This window comes from Ambystoma mexicanum, chromosome 4q (genome assembly GCF_040938575.1).
Source record: "Ambystoma mexicanum isolate Mex_15411 chromosome 4q, UKY_AmexF1_1, whole genome shotgun sequence".
In the NCBI taxonomy this organism is placed as follows: Eukaryota; Metazoa; Chordata; class Amphibia; order Caudata; family Ambystomatidae; genus Ambystoma; species Ambystoma mexicanum.
In genome coordinates, this window is record NC_090928.1 from 45,149,317 (window position 1) to 45,166,949 (window position 17,633).

The window sequence follows — 17,633 nt, forward strand, 5'->3', positions numbered from 1 at the left end:
AAGTCTCAAAAGTCTTTACAGGTGAGTAGAAACGTTCTGTTAAGCTTAGAAAAGTTTAGTTAGGGTGTCCCAGGCTAACCCAGGTTCGAGAGCCGAGGGCTAAATCTACCCCGTACAATCGGTGGCAAGGGAAGCTGGGCGGAACACAGTACCTTCAAAAATGGAAAGGATCCTCCAGCGGTGGCGGCAGTTCCTGGTAGTGGGTGCAAGTCGTGGCGTCGTCCAGAGGAAGAGAAGATCTCGACGTGGAGGAAGGCTGAAGGTCGTTGCACTACCAGGGAAGAAACCAGCCGTGGAGTTTTCCGGTTAAAAGGATGTTACCCCTCTTTCGCGGTAGAGGTAAAAAGTGGTATTCCGGTTGCCGGGGTGCTTGGCACAGGCAAGGCGGCCACGAGATGCTCCAGGGAGGCAAAAAGAAGGCAAAGACTGGTTGTCCCCACCAGTCAAGGGAAGAAGACTCTCCGGACTGGAGATCTCCTCTGTCGTTGGGAAGTGGTGAGACGGTTCCGCAGGGTTCCACCGGTGGTGTCGTCGTGGCAGGTCGGCTCAGCTTCTCCCTCTTCGGCTTCTTAGGTCCTGTGGCGACTTCTGAAGTTCCAGTCCCCAAAGCCCTGCTTTTATGCAGCAAACCCCCATTCACCAGTCCTAGCTGTCACTCAAACATGCTAAGTGGTGAGCCGGGGGGCTCACCACTGGGCCAATCACACCAGAGTGCGACTTGAGTTGCCAAGGCAACTCAGTCCAGGGTGCCTAAATCCCCCTCCCACACATCCTGTAGACCCAGACACAGTGGCACCACTTTGGAGGGCTTCTGTGCAGAAGCCTGCCAAAAGTGGAACAAAGGCTCGACTCGGGTTCAGGGTTACTGAAGTGAACCCAGACGCCATTTTGGCCGCGAGTTCTGGCAAAAAATCCCAACCGGTGAATTAATATTAAATAAATAAACCGGCGGTATCTTTAACATTACACCAAAAAGTGGTGCATTAAAATCAATGGGAAATCCCATTGGGAAATATTCTGGTGGAATATTTCCGTGGTATCCACTGCCACCAGCCATAAACTCGGCGAGGGGGGACGGGACAGTACCCCCTCGACAAACAGACCCAGGGGCAATCTAATTGCCCCTACCAGTACTTCCACAGTATGATGGTTTGTACTGGTTCTGTTCACAATTTAAGACTAGTAAAGTCAATGGTGACTTTACATGCCCAGGGAGACAGTAGTCAGTCCCAGGGTATGGAGTCTATGTTTGGGGGTCACTATGACACCCCTGTGTTACTGCACTGAGGGTGCTGTGTAACACACATACAAAAACCAATGATAGCCTATGGGGAAAAATACCCCAAAGCCCATAAGCACATTACAAGTCACAGGAATACACTCAAATCATGTACATGAGTGAGGGTAAAAGAGTCCCTTGGCAGGAGAAGAAAATAAACCCCAAAAAATCCGGCAAAGCTGCTGGGGGACTCACTAGGTTAGGAAATTCAGCCTAAACAGAGAATTCTCCCTAACAAGAAGTCAGCCAGAGCATCGGCCAATGTGTCAATGTGGTCCTTGATGTTTTAGGAGGAAAAGGGGTGAACCTGTTTTGACAAGACTTTTCATAGATCAGACTTGTTTGGAAACATCGTCTGGGGAGAACAGGGGAAAGGCAGAGAAGGAGGGAGGAGAGGTGGCTGAAGAAGGGCCAGAGGAATGGCAGGGAGTGGAGGGGGAAGAGGAAGAGAGCGAGGACAGGATGTCCTGAGTTTTAGAGATGAAATGAGAAGCCAGAGCCGTGCAGAGGGCCTGGGAGGGAACAGGAGAGGTAGAGACTGCAGCAGGATTGGCCAGCTCCTTGCAGATTTGAAAGAGTTCGGCCAAGTTGATCGATGTAAAAAGAACTGGTGTAATTAAGCAATACTGCACATATGATAAGTAGTAATTTTGCATACACAACGGTACGTACTCTGTAATATAACCATGATGGTAAGAATGTCATGTCCTTACTTGTTTGCGCTGCAACAGGATCACTTATGTTGAAGTTCCATGCTTGCCGATTTTGGACTCTGACCAGCTTCATTTTATTATTCAGTTTTATTTACTATACTTCTCGCGAGGAACATGTAGCTAGAAGCACGTACACACACACAGACTTTTGTGATGAATCCTGTGGAGTCATCACTGATTTCCCGGCAAATAACTCCTCCCACGTGGCCAGGGGACAGCAACCGCTACCTGATCCTGACCTTGGAGGTGGTATTGTGAGGGAGGATCATCTGGGAGAAGACGGCTGTCGGGTGACGGTGGTGACCTCATTAGGAGAGACGCATTGTTCTTCCCTTCCCAGAGAAGAAATTACAATTCCTAAATTCTTGACGGTTTGCTGTCACTATACAAATCCCTCCTGTTGTAAAACCCCAAAACCCCTTCCCGCAAAACACGCTAGGCAGAACACCATTCATACCTCATATACACAAAACACACACACAAGATATCCTTTCTCCGATGTTTTTATTCTAAACAAAAATCCTAAACAATATCACTTTAGAAATCTGAGAAATCAAATGGACTCCAACTCCCATAAAGCCTCAAGTACCGAGACGAGGAAGAAGGAGTTAGATGATTGAAGGAAACACCAAGCTAAACATGCTGACTTTTTGTTGTAATGAAGTCAGATTGTGCAGGGCATTTAAAAATGGTGACCGCATTCAGAGAATAAAAGGAGGAAGCAGAACAGAGGGAGAAGCAAGCAGCACAGGAGCAAGCTGGCCTGGAGAATGCAGGCACTTCCACACTGCCGCTTGCAAGCATTACCTACCGGCGTGGCACAAGGCCACAAGAGACAGCAGGCACTGTGGGAGAACCATCGATGAGCCGGCAGCAGAGCTAGCAGTAGTCTTGCAGGCGGGTGAACGCGGAACTGGCACGAGAGCTGGGAGAGGTTCAACAGTACGAAACACGCCATCCCAGAGAGGAAGCATCACTGCAGCAAAGTGCCACGGGTCAAAAACACTTCCAAACACCGGTGAGTCTGCCCAGAGATATTGGGGACCCCAGGGCATACCGACACGCATTTAAGCAATTAAACTGTTTTTGATACTGATCAAGTAAAATACAAAGACAGGACTTGCACAAATACTCATGCAAGTATTACTACAAGCAAATGAATACTAATGAAGGAGTAAAAAGACCAAGTCTCCATATATGAGATACCAATATGCGGAATTTTGGAGCCAATGAAGTATAGACACAGTGAAGGAATACAACTGTGCTATACTAAAAGACAGTCAACGCAGAAAAGAAGTCCTGGTGAAAGAAGCACCTCAGGCAGTGAGCATGTTGGGGGGAAAGAAACCTGACAGAGAAGCATACCAGGGGATCTGCAAGACACCAAAGGGAATACCTGGCCAGGGAGTATTCCAGGCAATCCATTTGAAATATACAGAAGAATAAGACATTGTGGTATACCTGGCAGGAGAATATACACCAGGGGATGTATATCCCCTGGTGTATATAGATGAAAGCAAGCCCTGGCAGTCAAAACACCAGGCAAGTTGCAGTTAAATAAACACATTTTCCTTGTAGGAAGATACCTGGCAGAAGAGTACTCGAAGAAAACTGAGTTGTGAAATTGAAGAAAGACCTTTTCCTGTTGAAATCAAAATATCTGGCGGAAGGGTATAGATGGGCAGAGACTTAAAGAGCTAACATGAAGATTTCTGTTGGAACAGTACATCACATTGGCTGCTAAAATATCAAAGAGTTTTTAGTGCACCCTAGGAGGAACATCTCATTGTGAATAAGACCCCCTTTGGTTTGTGAACTCAGTGCAAAGAAATCTAGGAAGAGCTAATTGGTGCGGGACATTTTGTTTGCACAGAAACTTCACGAACCAGGTATAATGAACCAAAGAAACTGTTGCTTGAAAGAGACACTTGCCATCCTGCCTAAATAACCCAGGGGGGGACCACCCTCTGGATCCAAGGATTTCTCCTTGGGAAAGACATTTTTTTGTTAAGTCAGAGAAATGTCCTTACACTGTTAGTTGTTCATTTCTAGTGTGAGGGTCAGAGTAATATATTTTGGACACAAGTACATTTTTTATAATTTTGAGAACGAGACACAGACTGATCTTTAGTTTTAGTTTCCTATGTAGGTAAACACTCATTAGGATAGGGACAGAGGCATTTAGCCAACTTTTTTAAAATTTTAACAGAGATGTCTGACCGTGAAAACAATACAACTTTGTGTCTGTCTCCGATTTCTGACCCCTCACACTTTGTATGCACTTTTCTAGATTGGTTTATAATCAGCGCAGTGACGTCACAATACTTGGCAATGTCATATCTGACAGCTGACATGTTTTTTAATACGTGGTTAACAAACACTTCATTCTCATGTGAGCGTAGAAAGCATGTTTGTATTAGCTTGGAACGCCAGCTACAGCCACAAACTGTATGTGTTAAGCATTCAACATGGAATCTTTTCGAGAGCTTTTATAAAAATTCAGCATTCTGTACTATAATCTTGTAAAACGTTTTTTAATGGGATTTCATTTTCTCTTTTTCTTCGACATACCTAACCAGCGTTTTCTCCCACAGCACAGTTTTTCTAGTTGAGGTAAAATTTCACAAAATTTCACCAGATGTCCTGAAAATAATCCAAAATCTACATTTACAATTTCCATTTTTCAGTCATTGCTCCCGTTTAATTATGGATTACAGGTATATTGCACAGTTGCCACACATTGCAGAGAGTTTGGTTTCATTGCCATTCAGGACGACCTTTGCTGTCTTCAGGTAAGACCTCTGTTATACTTTAGTAAAGATACCATGGTCAGTACAAACAGATTTTTCGTTTGTAATTGGTGTTCTTTAGGATTCATACACAGTTTTTGCTAGATTTGTTTTTTACGGGCAGAACTTCATGTTTTACCTATACATCTTTAGAGTGGGTGCCTGACCATTGGCTTCTCTTTTTTTTGTGACGGGTAGGGGACTTTTGGTGCATGTGCACACATACATAACATTGTATGTTTATTTTAATCAAAATATTTTTACTTAAAGAGATTAATGTAGATATCAATGCAATATTGTGTTTTTTATGATTTGTATTGTACTTTAATGGTGGCCTATCTTCCGAATACTATTTCACACAATATTGAATGACATTGACATTTTGTAAGTGGTGTATATATATTTTTATATATTTAATTCTCTTTATTAGCTTTTCCAACAAATAAACAAAGAAAATAATACAATAAACTGCAACAAACCAGCAGCTGTGTGCTTCCAAAAACAGACACTGAGAGGGTGAATATTCAAGTCTTGTGCACTGTACCTCTTCAAGGGCCATATGTACCCATTTTGTCATCAATGTGTCTGCGCACAGTGCACCCGCCAGTCTTCTATACTTATGTTTGACATTTCCGCCAGGCCTTCACAGCCTATGCTCACCTGCCTGAACTCAGTCAAACCGGGCCTAACGGCCCAAACTACCAAATATTTAAACAGAACATATGCATGCCATACTGCTCCTCCCCCGAACCTGCTTATTACCCCCTACCACAGCAAAGTTCTTGCTTGAGTCTGTGCCCATTGACCCACGCTCTTGTAACACTAGCCTCACGGCGGCATATCGTCAGAGGGCGCGGACATCTGCTGAACCAATGCATTCCATGCCGTGACGTTAGCACTGGCTTCCCTTTGGCCCCTGGTACAGCACCCTGTGCCACACCACCGTTTCCGCCTCTGTCCACTTCCGAACGTCACCCCACCATGCCTCTATGCGGGAACACTACACAGACTTCCAAGCCAGTGCTATCCTGCGCTTTGCCAGAATGCAGACAAGATCCTTTATCTTTGTTACATGTACCTCTGCTTGTCACCTCGTGAACAGCCCCAGCAGGCATGCCTCTGGTGGCCACTCATGCATTGCTATCCCTCCTTTGGAGGCCCTGTTCGCAATATTATGCCAGAACTCCCCAATTACTGGGCACGACCAAACCATGTGAGCATGTCCACCGACGTGCTCGTGCATCTTGGGCAGCTCTGCTCTCCCGCTCCCAAGGACCGTGAAATGGCATGTGGCGTCATGTAGGCTGTGTGTGTGATGAATAGCTGTAGCTGTTTAAGTCGGCCATTCCCGGATACCTTTCGCGCATACAACATTACCCTGGCCCATTCCCCATCTGTGAAGACCCAGCCTACTTCCTCCTCCCACTTTGACCAGACTGAGATCTGGTTTACGGAGCGAGTTCAGTATCAGATCATAGAGCCCGGAGATCACACCCGGAGATCACATGGCCCTCCTCCGTCAGATCGTAGAGGGAATCCAGCGTTTCATCCCCCGCCAATCCAACCTTAACACCCGGAAATTTAGTCGTGACCATTTCAGTCACACTGTTGTATGTCAAGAATAGCCCTTTCAATATACCGTAAGTTTCGATCAACTCGGAAAAGCCCAAACTAGCCCCATCGGCAAGGGTAATGCCCCCCCCAATCGGCTTCCAATGTAATCTAATGTTGCGAACAACCTCTCGATTCCCTCCATTAATTGCCACCAGTGATAAGTTAGCAGAATACAGGTCCCGCTGGCCCATCAGCCTCCATAATCTGTTGCACAACTTCCTGCCCAGTGTAACCAGGAGAGACGTCGCTGCCTGACAACTCCAATCACCCAAAGCACCTCCCTTAGGTAAAACGGTGTAACATCACCCTGCAACAGCTCAGTGTCTAGGGAGAACTCGTCCGCTAGCCAGGTCACTACAAACTGCAGTTGTCCAGCCAGATAATATGCCTCAAAATGCGGCAGCCTAATTCATAGCTCTCAACTCATCCGCTTTGGCGGGTGTCACCCGCCTTGCAAAGGGCTGACTCACCCGCCAAGCCTCCTGCACGCCCATTCATTCCAATGGGCGTCTCACCCGCCAAAAACAAAATCGGGTGATTTCACCCGCCTTTGCGACACAAATGGTTGAGAGCTATGCCTAATTCCGCCCTCCTTATAGTGCCTCCTAAGTGTGGGCAGCGATATTCGACACCTTTTCCTCCCCCAGATAAACCCTCTCACCACTGAGTCGAGTTTGCGAAAGAACAATCCCAGGATCTCATACGGTTTATTCAAAGTGGTACAAAAGGCGTGGGAGAACAACCATTTTAAGTAGCGCAGTGCGGCACATCATAGATATCGGGAGTCTCTGCCATAATATCATAGATTTCTTGACACCACGGAGCGCCCTCAGTGTGTCTCGTGTTACTTTCTGGGATCACAATAAATGTCCACCCGCAAGTATCGAAAGGTGTCCACCGCCCACTGTATTCCTAGATTCGGTAGGCGCTGCTGACCCAGCGCCGCCAGGCCCGCCAATGTAAACAGCTTTGATTTCGTCCTGCTTATGGTTATGCCAGATAGCCTTGCAAAGCCGGTAAGTACTTCCAGCGCATAAGGTAAGTCGGATTCCGGGTCCTGCATGTATAGCAACATCACGCATACAGAGAGACCACGTGCATGATTCCCCCCAATTGGTATGACTGCATCCCTGAAGTCTGCACTGAGAAAGGCTGCCCACGGTTCCAGTGCCAAGATGAACTGCATGTGGGAAAGCGGACACCCAGGCTAGTTTCCTTGCCCAATTCCCACGCTTCTGAGATGTGTCTCCCAGTTTTATAGCATTGAGCGAGGCCACAGCATATTCAACCCTCTCCCCCTTGGTTTTATCTATTACATGGTACAGCCTGCGCAAGTTCCAGGATGTATTCCTCCCAGCAACATAACCGGTTTGATTGGAGTTTATCAAGATGCCAATGACCCCCTTCAATCTATTCGCCAACATCACAGCAAGAATCTTGCAGTGTTGGTTGATTGAGAGCAGTTTATAAGATCCGCACACTAGCGGCAGCTTGCCTGGTTTCAGTATTGGCACTATGATGGATTCTCGGATGCTCGCTGGCAGCAGGCCCGCTTCGTATGTTTCTTCTAGCATCTGTAAGAGGGGTGACGCAAGTTCTCCTATGAACTCTGTGTAAAATTCTGCCGGGACCCCATCTGCACCCGGCGGTTTGCCTGAGGGCAGCATGTGTATTGTTGCCTGTAACTCCTCTACTGCGAACAGAGCATCAAGTATCTCAGCCTGTTCCAGCTCCAGATGCGGCAGGTCGATCCCCAGCCACATGTCGCTCAGATAACTGGCATTGCTTCTCTTTGCAGAGTCATATAAGCGTTGGTAATGCAGGGTAAAGACGGCATTAATCTCAATTTGGGCTCTACATTCCTCCCCACACTCGTCGTTAATGGAACTTATGCTCCTCATCTACTCTGCACAGCACAACCAGGCCAGCAGCCTTCCCGGTTTATCTCCGGTCTCATGAAGTCTATTTATGTATTTGCTATAGCCATGCTTGCCCAATCACTCCCAGGCGGCTATGTAGTCCCGCCTGAGATCAATCAGCTTCTTCTCGCACTCCGCCGCTTATCGCCCTGCCCCTCTCAGCGCTTCCATCTGCTCCTCCGTGCTAGCTATATTCTGCAACAGGTCTTTCCATATTCCAAACAACTTCCCAATTGCTTCCCCTCTCATCACTACCTTGAAGGCTTCCCACAAGGTCCCTGCACTACAGACACTCCCATCGTTAAGTTTGAAGAATTCCCCTATACTATCTTCCATGTGGTGCCTAAACTGCTCATCAAGCAGTGCCTCCGCTCTCAACCACCATGTCGGAATGGGGGGGTGTGCCCGTTGTACGCTGCCACGTCACCATGAGTGGTGCATGGTCTGAAAGGACTCTTGCCCTGTAATCGGCCGTGGTAAATTCACCCAGGGTTTCCACGCCTGTAAACATGTAATCAATGCATGTATGCACCCTGTGCGGGCTCAAGTAAAATGAATAGTCTCTCCTATGCCCATGCAGCTGCCTCCAAATGTCACCCATCCCCAACTCCCGCAGTAATGTCCCCAGCGCTTTAGCTGGTGACGCGTGTTTCCTGCACCTGCTGTCCGATCTGTCTAACACCGGGTCCGGAGTGCAGTTGAAATGCCCTCCCCGCAGCCACAGTGCCCCTGTATATGGCACCAAGCAGGGGCTGAAGGATCTAAAATAGCTAGTGGTGTTATGGTTGGGGGCGTACGAACCGATTATACAAATCTCCCTTTGTTCCAGAAACCAGTGTACTATGGTTAGCCAGCCCTAGCCGTCACATTTGCATCCAAAGTGGTCTAAAAGTCACTGAGGGGGCCACACAACAGGGTAGAACGGGCGTACGCCTAATATGACGATCCATGCCCAAGTCCCCCCACATTTTAGCGATAGCTTGTTTAGCCACCACAAGATGAGTCTCTTGCAGGAGGGCTACATGCTCTCCATTAGTGATCAAATATGTATGAAACCTGTTCCGCTTAATGTAGCTGTCGAGTCCCTTGACATTCCAGGAGACTACCATCCAGGCGTTGCATTCGCCGCCACCCGATTGGCTCCCTATCCTGTATACCCACATCAAGTGGAGACCAGCGGGCCACACCCGCTTGACTCTGAGGTTGCCTCTGTTCTCCCCCACCCTTCCCCCCTGGTCCCAGTCTAGCAGTCTCATCTCACACAAGAGCACACATTGCACCAGCACCAATGTGTGAGATTAAGGACTGGCTGGCATGCAATTCAACGAACATGTAACTTCCTGCAAAACTCCCAACATCCCCAACAAATGCCCAACTGCGCCCATTCCATTCAGTGTCAGCCGCTTCTTACGCTTAAACCAGTGTCTCCCCTCCCTCCCACTGATATCACATGTAGAGGCAGGGTAGCCCTACTGGGCACCCCTAGTGCAAAACAGTCAGTGACAGGTGCAAAGGCACCTGCCTTTGGACCGCCTCATAGTGGCCCCAAAGTCAGCATGCGTCAGTTCTACTCCTCCAGTGAGGCCCGCTGTGTCAACCCTTGGTCGACTGTGAATAGCCTTACACTCAGCTACTGGCGCCTGAAGGTCAGGCGTACCTGTCCCAGTGCAGCCCCTCAATGGCCTACATCTGTTGGGACTCACCAAGATCAGACCTTAATCAACTCACCAGACGTGTGCATCAACCGCTCCTCTTCACTACTGCTCACTGCAACCCAGACCAGGAAGTCTAGGTTTTCTCACCAGCAGAGTGTTCTACCCATCAATGCACGCCTCTATCAATTATGGTAGTTCTAAAAGAGGGATTAATCAAATGGAAGAGCAGGACAAAATGCACCACCAACAACGCGAGTTGTAGGTCAGAAAGGAACAGTCATTAGCGAGAAGGATAGGCAACCAGAATTAGATGGATCAAGAAAGAAAGTAGCTAACCTCTTAAGTAAGAGTGAACCACCTGTGTGGAGTTGTTACCTCTGGGTTTCGGTAATTGGAATGTTGACCAGTGGATTCCTCCAAGATCTGAGATCACTAGAATAATAGAACAGGAGTTAGGTATCAGAAGAGAGGCAGAAGATTTGGGGTAGCAGGAAGCCAGAGATGGAGAAGTTCCAACAATCCAGTAATGAAACAAAGTTCACAGGAGGAGTGGAGTGGTTAGTAGGGACCAGACTGCCGAAGGCACGAGGACGCCTGATCTACCGGGAAGGTTTGCCAGTATCTGGAAAGCGTGTCTAGTCCGTGCACAGTCTCGGGAATGAGCCGCAGAGCAGTCCGGTAAGCGAAGAGTTGGTCGGCGAGGTGAGGGCAGGTGAATATCAAAACAGTAGGAAGAGGCAGTCTTGGGACGTAATGCAAAGGTCAGTGTTATGCAGGCAGTGAGGTATGCAAACAGTGAGCAAAGGCAGTACAGGGACATAATGAAGAGTTCCGCGCTGTTTAGTTTAGTTTGTTTATTTGTATAGCACTGCCGAACCCTGGGGTAACTGCACACTTTGTCTTTAGGATCAGCCATGGTTACAGAGCGTTGCACATACAAGGACTGGCGCAGTGGCGGCATACATTTCATACAGAGATACAACTGTCATAGTAGCATACATTTGATAAAGGGTACAATTGATACAAGGAAACGAGGAAGCAAGATTCAGGTGAGTGCCGTTAGCAGTCTATTGTTGAGTTATGAGCAGTTCCTTTACCTTGGCTCTGAACGACCACAATGATGTGTCGGCTCTGATTGTCAATGGTAGCGCATGCCAGCATTTCGCTGCTAGTACAGGAAAGCTTGCTCCCCCAGCAGTTTTCAGGTTGAACTTCGGGATGTTAAGTTGGTGTAGGTGTGGGGGATCTAGTTGGTCTGGTAGAGTTCGGTTTTGAGAATTTGTCTGGTAAGTAGCGTGGGGCTTTCAGATATAGGCATTTGTGTGTAATGACCAGTGCGCTTAGTTGAATTCTCTCACGGACGGGGAACCAGTGAGATTCCTTTCTGAAGGTGGAGATGTGTGCCTTGCGGTGGAACAGCAAGGTAACCAAACAGTAAGCAAAAGCAGTCCAGGGACGTAATGCAGAGTTTAGCATTTGAGTACAACGAGGTATTCAAACAGTGAGCAAAGGCAGTCCAAAAACGTAATGCAGAGCTGGGTCAGAAAACCAATAATCAAGGGAAGCAAGAGTAGCAAACAAGCAGGAACGCAACTTTAATCAGAAGCGTTTGCTTCAGGTTGAGTGCAGCGTTAAATCCGAAGGTAATGCGGCACACGCTATGTTCTGCTGTGTCACACAAGAGCATGCACAGCCTTTCCCCATGGCAACCATGAACACAGATGACCGACGTTGGATGTGTAACGGCCTCCCACCTGCCATGGCAACTTCCAATGCTGGAGGAATGGTGCAGTGTTACAGCATGAAAGACTACTTGTCATAGTACAGCGATGAGACGCCCTAGATCGTTTACGCCTGACAAATGGTGGAATCCTAGCAACATCCTGCCTTCTCCTGAGAGGAGCCACTCCGATCATGTCCATCCATGCTTGGACTCCCTCAGTGCTGTCCAAAAAAATGGATGGTGCCATTATGCAGTACTTTTAATTTTGCTGGGGTAAATTAACATACTTCAGGCCCGCCTGTCGCAGTCTCGCCTTTGTGGGTCTGAAAGCTGCCCTTTGTCTTTGCACCTTCAGTGTGTAGTGCGGGTACACTGATCTTGGCGGACCCCTTTTCAATGATCCATCCCCGTCTAGAGAAAGCCAGCATTGCTTCTCTGTCCCTGTAATTCAGGTGTTTCGCAATCAGTGGTCTTGGTTGTGCCCCCGGTGGGGGTCTTCTGGCCAGGTACCTGTGGGCTAGCTCCACCATGCACCCTTGCGGCAGGGTTCCTGCCCCCATATCCTGCAGCAGCATGTCTTCCACGTATGTCGCAGGATCCCTGCCCTGCATCCCCTCTGGCAGGACCTGTATGCTTATATTGTTCCGCCATGACCTTCATTCGGGAGTCCTTCACTCTACTCTCCAGCGCAGCCACCTTTAACTCCTGAACCTCGGACAGAGTACCAGCTATATTCTGCCTGTTTTCATCAACCTGCATCTCCATCTGTACCCTGTCCGCCAGCGCTCAAACATCCTGCTGCAGCAGCCCCACATCTATCCTGATCTCATCAATTCCTCTCTCCATGGTAGTTTGCAACGTTGCATTGGCTTTCAGGATTAGGTTTTCCTCTGCCTTAGTTTCTTGCCGAGTGATGCAGCCATCCATCAGGGTTTAGTTGCCTCCGCTCTCCTCTCATGCAAACGCCTCCATCTTGGTTTATCTAGATTTGCTCTTGCTCTGCCTGTCAGGCACGTGTCCAATATGTCCCTCCTTGTTGTACTGCTCCGGCTGGCAATCTTGCACCCAATTCCACCCACAGAGCGTGGCCCGTTCTGTACTCTCTGTGCCTCCCTGACCAGGGGGTACCTTCTCGGCGATGTCCGGCACCCCTGGCTTGGTTACTATGGGCTGTCTCCCTACAGCGGCCAGCCCACCAGCCAGCCGCCATGCACAGACATTCGCAACGTTGTCTTCAGTCAAGCTATTTGCCTTGGGGGAGCTCTGGTGCACGCCGCCTCTCCAGTCCCTGTGTCAGGGGGTGGCCAGCAGCACAGCGCTGCCACACACACTTGCTCTTCCTAGACACGGCTTACCACGCTGCCTTGTCTGCCATGCCACAGTCTCCGATATCGTGGCAGTTCCGGTGTTCAGTATGTTGTCGCCCACTCAGATTCAGCTTCTGCGCTGTACCCTCCCTCCCCAGGGGATCCCTGCATTTGCAGGATGTGGCTCCTGAGCTACTTATCTCCTCCCAGGCCCAGGTCTGACTATCTCCTCTTGGGGACCAGGGCCTGCCAGGGTGTGCAGTCCCTTATGTGGATGCGTTACTGTTTGCAGCACGGCAGGGCCGCTCTTAGGGTTTCATTGCAGGACTCTTGGGGCAGCGTCAATGCTTTGGCTGGGCCAGCGGTGCAACCATTGCCTCCCCAGGCTCCACTACTCAGTCCCACCCTTTCTCAGGTGCTCGGGCCTCTCCTAAGCTCTGTGCCCGAGACCTGCTCACCTCCACCCGCTGCAGCTGCCTGGATCTGCAGCTCAGGCCGCCGGCACCATTCATACCCTCCAGCTTTTCCACCACTGCGACACAGGTTCACTGCTTCTTTTCAGCTTGGATGTTCCCTGAACTTTTCAACCAGAACACCCGCGTGTCAGGACTTGCTGCACAGAGCTTTGAGGATTTTGAAGCATTTTAGATGTAGATGGGCTAATCATTTAAACAAATCGGGCAGGAGCTCACAGAGATTGCGACCTCACCGCATGGCTGCTGGCTACGCCCACGTAAGTGGTGTATACTTATGGTGTTTTCCGTTACGTGGTTCCAATCATTTATTTAGATGCAAGAATGTTCTAGAAGGACAGGTAGGACATGATCTATTTACACCTAGCATTATTTTATTTTGACAGTTGTATATTTCGGGGACGGTCACTGACTATTGTTTACATTGTGTATTTTTAGAACCTGCTAAGAACATGGACCGTTCGGTCCGAAATGCATCGGCACTGGTCTCTGCATCCTTGTAATGGAAATAAAAGAATAGCACCAATTAAAGAATTTTGAAAGATTGTTCTTTTCTGTTTAATCGTATTAATCATTGATTTTATTTAATATGCAGGAGTATTTACTGCACCAAAGTCGTCCCCAGGTCTGGTGATTGTTTTCATTCGCCATTGTTGTAGTTCTGATGATCTTCTGTATGACCATTCTCCTGATTTGTGTGCGTTACAGAGACGCGGCTCTGTGAGGCATCCGATCGTTCCATAGTGTAAGCTTTACCTGCCAATTACAGCATTCTTCAGCCGGATCTGATATTCTCATCCATCGGGTTGATTTCTACCTTTCCTGCTTTTCCTGTCCCTTGGACAGATTATTTTATTATCCCATTCTTGGTTAAGACCACTTCTATTCTCACAACTAGTATTCCTCATGGCCCTCAAAGGAGATGGCATTCGGTTGATAGATCAAATCTACCAGCCCATATAAGGGAATGTTGTAGTGCCTCTCAGTTTTAGATTTGGATAGTTTGCTCAAGCCTTGGTTTCCACAGTTGATTTGGTTGCCCCTCTTCCATCAGTGTCATGGTTTAATGTAATCCTTAGGGTGTTGCAGCTTCATCAAAGACAGGCAGAGTGTAAATGGAGGTCTGCATACTGTCCTGAAGCTAAAGTCATTTTGCCAGGCTATAGCTGCCTATCATGAGGTGATTAGTGAAGCTAAACATACTTTCTACACTCACCAAGAAGAAACTTCTCTTAATCAATATAAAGAGCTGTTTAGCCTAGTACACTCAGTCTTCTGTTCTGGCTCCTTCGGGAGCGGTCTCTCCCTCGCAGACATTATGCGATTCTCGCTCTGCTTTTTTTTTTACAGAAAAGATTGCAATGATTCTGTCCATCTGTCCATCTGATTTTGGAACCTTTGGGGAGAGGGCTGCTAGTTGGCGGTCTGTTGCATTTATGGCCCAGTTTTCCCAGTTTTACTTCAGATGATAAAATAACTTCCACAATTAAAATTAAATCTGCCTCCCCCTGAACCCTAACCCTTTGACTATTCTCAAGGAGATTATGCCTGCCATCACATCTCTGGTGGCACAAGCAGTTAATCATTCCTTTATATAAAGGTATTGTCCCTTCTCATCTAAAGTATTCCTTGGTGATCCCACTTTTAAAAAAAAGACCATTTCCTTGTTGCATTTCTTGATGAAGCTCCTCGGGTCCTTAATTACACCTTTGCTAAGTACTTTCTTGGAAGATTCCCAGTTTTTTGCTTTATGTCAATCTGGATTTCGTCCTGGGCAGGGTACTGAATCGTTCCACATTTCAGTCATTGATAATCTGGCTCGGCTACGTGATTAAGGTGGTACTGGCACGCTGATTCTTCTTGACCTATCTGCCGCGTTTGACACCATAGATCATGTAACCTTGCTGGATCGTCTGGCTGGGGAAGGTATGACGGACTCAGAGCTGTCGTGGTTTAGGTCTTTTTTAACTGATCGGCCACAATCACTCTCTCTTCCTCCTTTACGCTGTGCCCCAGCTCCCTTGTCCTGTGTGGTCTCCCAGGTTTCCGCTAGCTCCACTGTCCTGTTTAATGTGCACATTCATCTAGTTGCGAAACTCATCCATTCCCACTTTATTCTGCGTTATTCATACGTGGACAATGGCTAGATCGCCAATTGTTTAGATCTGGCTCAAGCTTAGACCGCTGTTCAGATTAAATTTCATTTAGAATCTATGGGAAATTGAATGAGTTGAAGTTCAACGGGGACAAGACAGAGGTCTTTGTTGTAGGTCCTCCCCAAACTACTTCTCTTTGGACTCCACCGTTTTGCCCTTCCTCACTTGACCCGTTTCCAGCACCTCTGCCTATGGTTAAGGATTTGGGTTTTAAGATCCTAGCTTCCCTATCAGTTGAAGCCCAGGTCAGTGTGGTGTGTCAATCAGGCCATTTCCAATTTAAGGTACTTCAGAAGGTCCTCCCCCTTTCTGTCGCCCCATCTGCAGGCCCCAGTTGTGGTCTCACTGGTTTTAGGCTACTTGGATTATTGCAATTCTTTCTCGTACGGCCAATATATCTTATTCAGTGCCTTCAAGTCCTCCAGAATCTGGCTGTCAGAGTAGCGACAATCTCCATTTCTCCTATTCTTCGTACTCTACATTGGCTCCCGGTAGTGTAAGGGGTCTAGAGTAAGACTGAGACAATGACATGTTTGTTGGTTTCTATAGACTAATGTGATGACTCCTGTGGAGTCATCACTGATTTTCTGGCAAGGATCTCTTCGCATGTAGCCAGGGAACAGAAGCTGCTACCTGATCCTGATCACAGGGGTGGTACTATGAGGGAGGATCACATGGGAGGAGATGGCTGTCAGGGGGAAGGTGGTGACCCTATCAGGAGAGACTCAGTATTCTACCCTATTCGTCCATTCATACCTCAAACACACACCTAAGATATCCTGTCTCTAATGTTTTTCTAAATATAAATCCTACACAATAGGACTTTGGGAATCCTAGAAACTCTATGGACTCCAACTCCCATAAAGCCTCAAGTACCGAGATGAGGAGGAAGGAGGAGTTAATGCAGACTGAAAGAAACACAAAGTTAAACGTGCAGACTCGTTTTTATGCATCATGAGAGTGCAGGAGATTTAAAAATTGTGCCTGCACTCAATAAGAGAGGAGAGGAAGGCAGAACCGGAGAAGGAAGCCATAGTGCAAGGACTGTGCTGTAGAAGGCAGGTATTTCCAGGCAACCACTCCCAACTACATACCGGCATGGCACGTGGACAGGAGAGACGCAGCAGGCACCGTGAGAGGACCGGAGTACCCACAGCAGCAGCAGGGCTACCGGAGTCACGGTTGTGCCAAGAAACAATGGTTTTGCTGGCGGGTGAGCGCGGAAAGGCAGGAGTGCTGTAGAAAGGTCTGCAGTGCGAGGCAGGCTGTCCTAGAGAGGAAGCTTTTTCGAAGCAACATGCCACAGATCGGGAACGCTACAAGACACCAGTGAGTCTGCTCAGAGCCATTGGGGACCCCAGGGCGTACTGAAAGGCATGTAAGCAAATAAGAATATTTGAATACTGACCAAGCCAAGTACAAAGACAGAACTTGAACAAAGCCCTACGTATGAGATGTCAAGGTGGGGAAAGTTGGAAACAAGTAGTTCCTCAAGAAAACAAGGAGGAAGCACAGAGAAGTGATACTACTGTGCTATATTGAAAGAGTGAAACCGAGAAGACATCCTGGTCAAAGAAGCACATCAGGCAGTGAGCATTTGGGGAGGAATACCAGGAAGAGAAGAACACCAGGGGATCTGCAAGACCCCAGAAAGGGATTCCTGGTAGGGGAATATACCAGGCAATCCACTCAAAGTATATAGAAGTATAAGACATTGTGGCTAGATACCTGGCAGGGGAGTATACCAGTGGATCTAAGAAGTTGATGAAAGGAAGCCCTGGCAATCAGGATACCAGGCACTTTGAAGAGAATTAAGAACTTTAAAATTTTAGGAAGATACCTGGCAGGAGATTATAACAGTGGATCTGAAACACCCACTAAAGGGATTCTTGGCAGGGGAGTATACCAGGAGGTTTCCTTAAGAAACTTATTTGAAAGAGACTCTTACCATCCTTAAGAAACTGCTGTTTGGAGGAGATACTTTTTGCATTCCTACCTGAAATAT

General features: G+C 47.8%; 1 protein-coding gene across 2 annotated transcripts in view; it reads right to left on the reverse strand.

The window, feature by feature from the left end:
* URB2 (URB2 ribosome biogenesis homolog) overlaps window positions 1-17,633 on the reverse strand; it is a 945,224-nt gene that overhangs the window by 306,154 nt on the left and 621,437 nt on the right. The window lies entirely within an intron of this gene.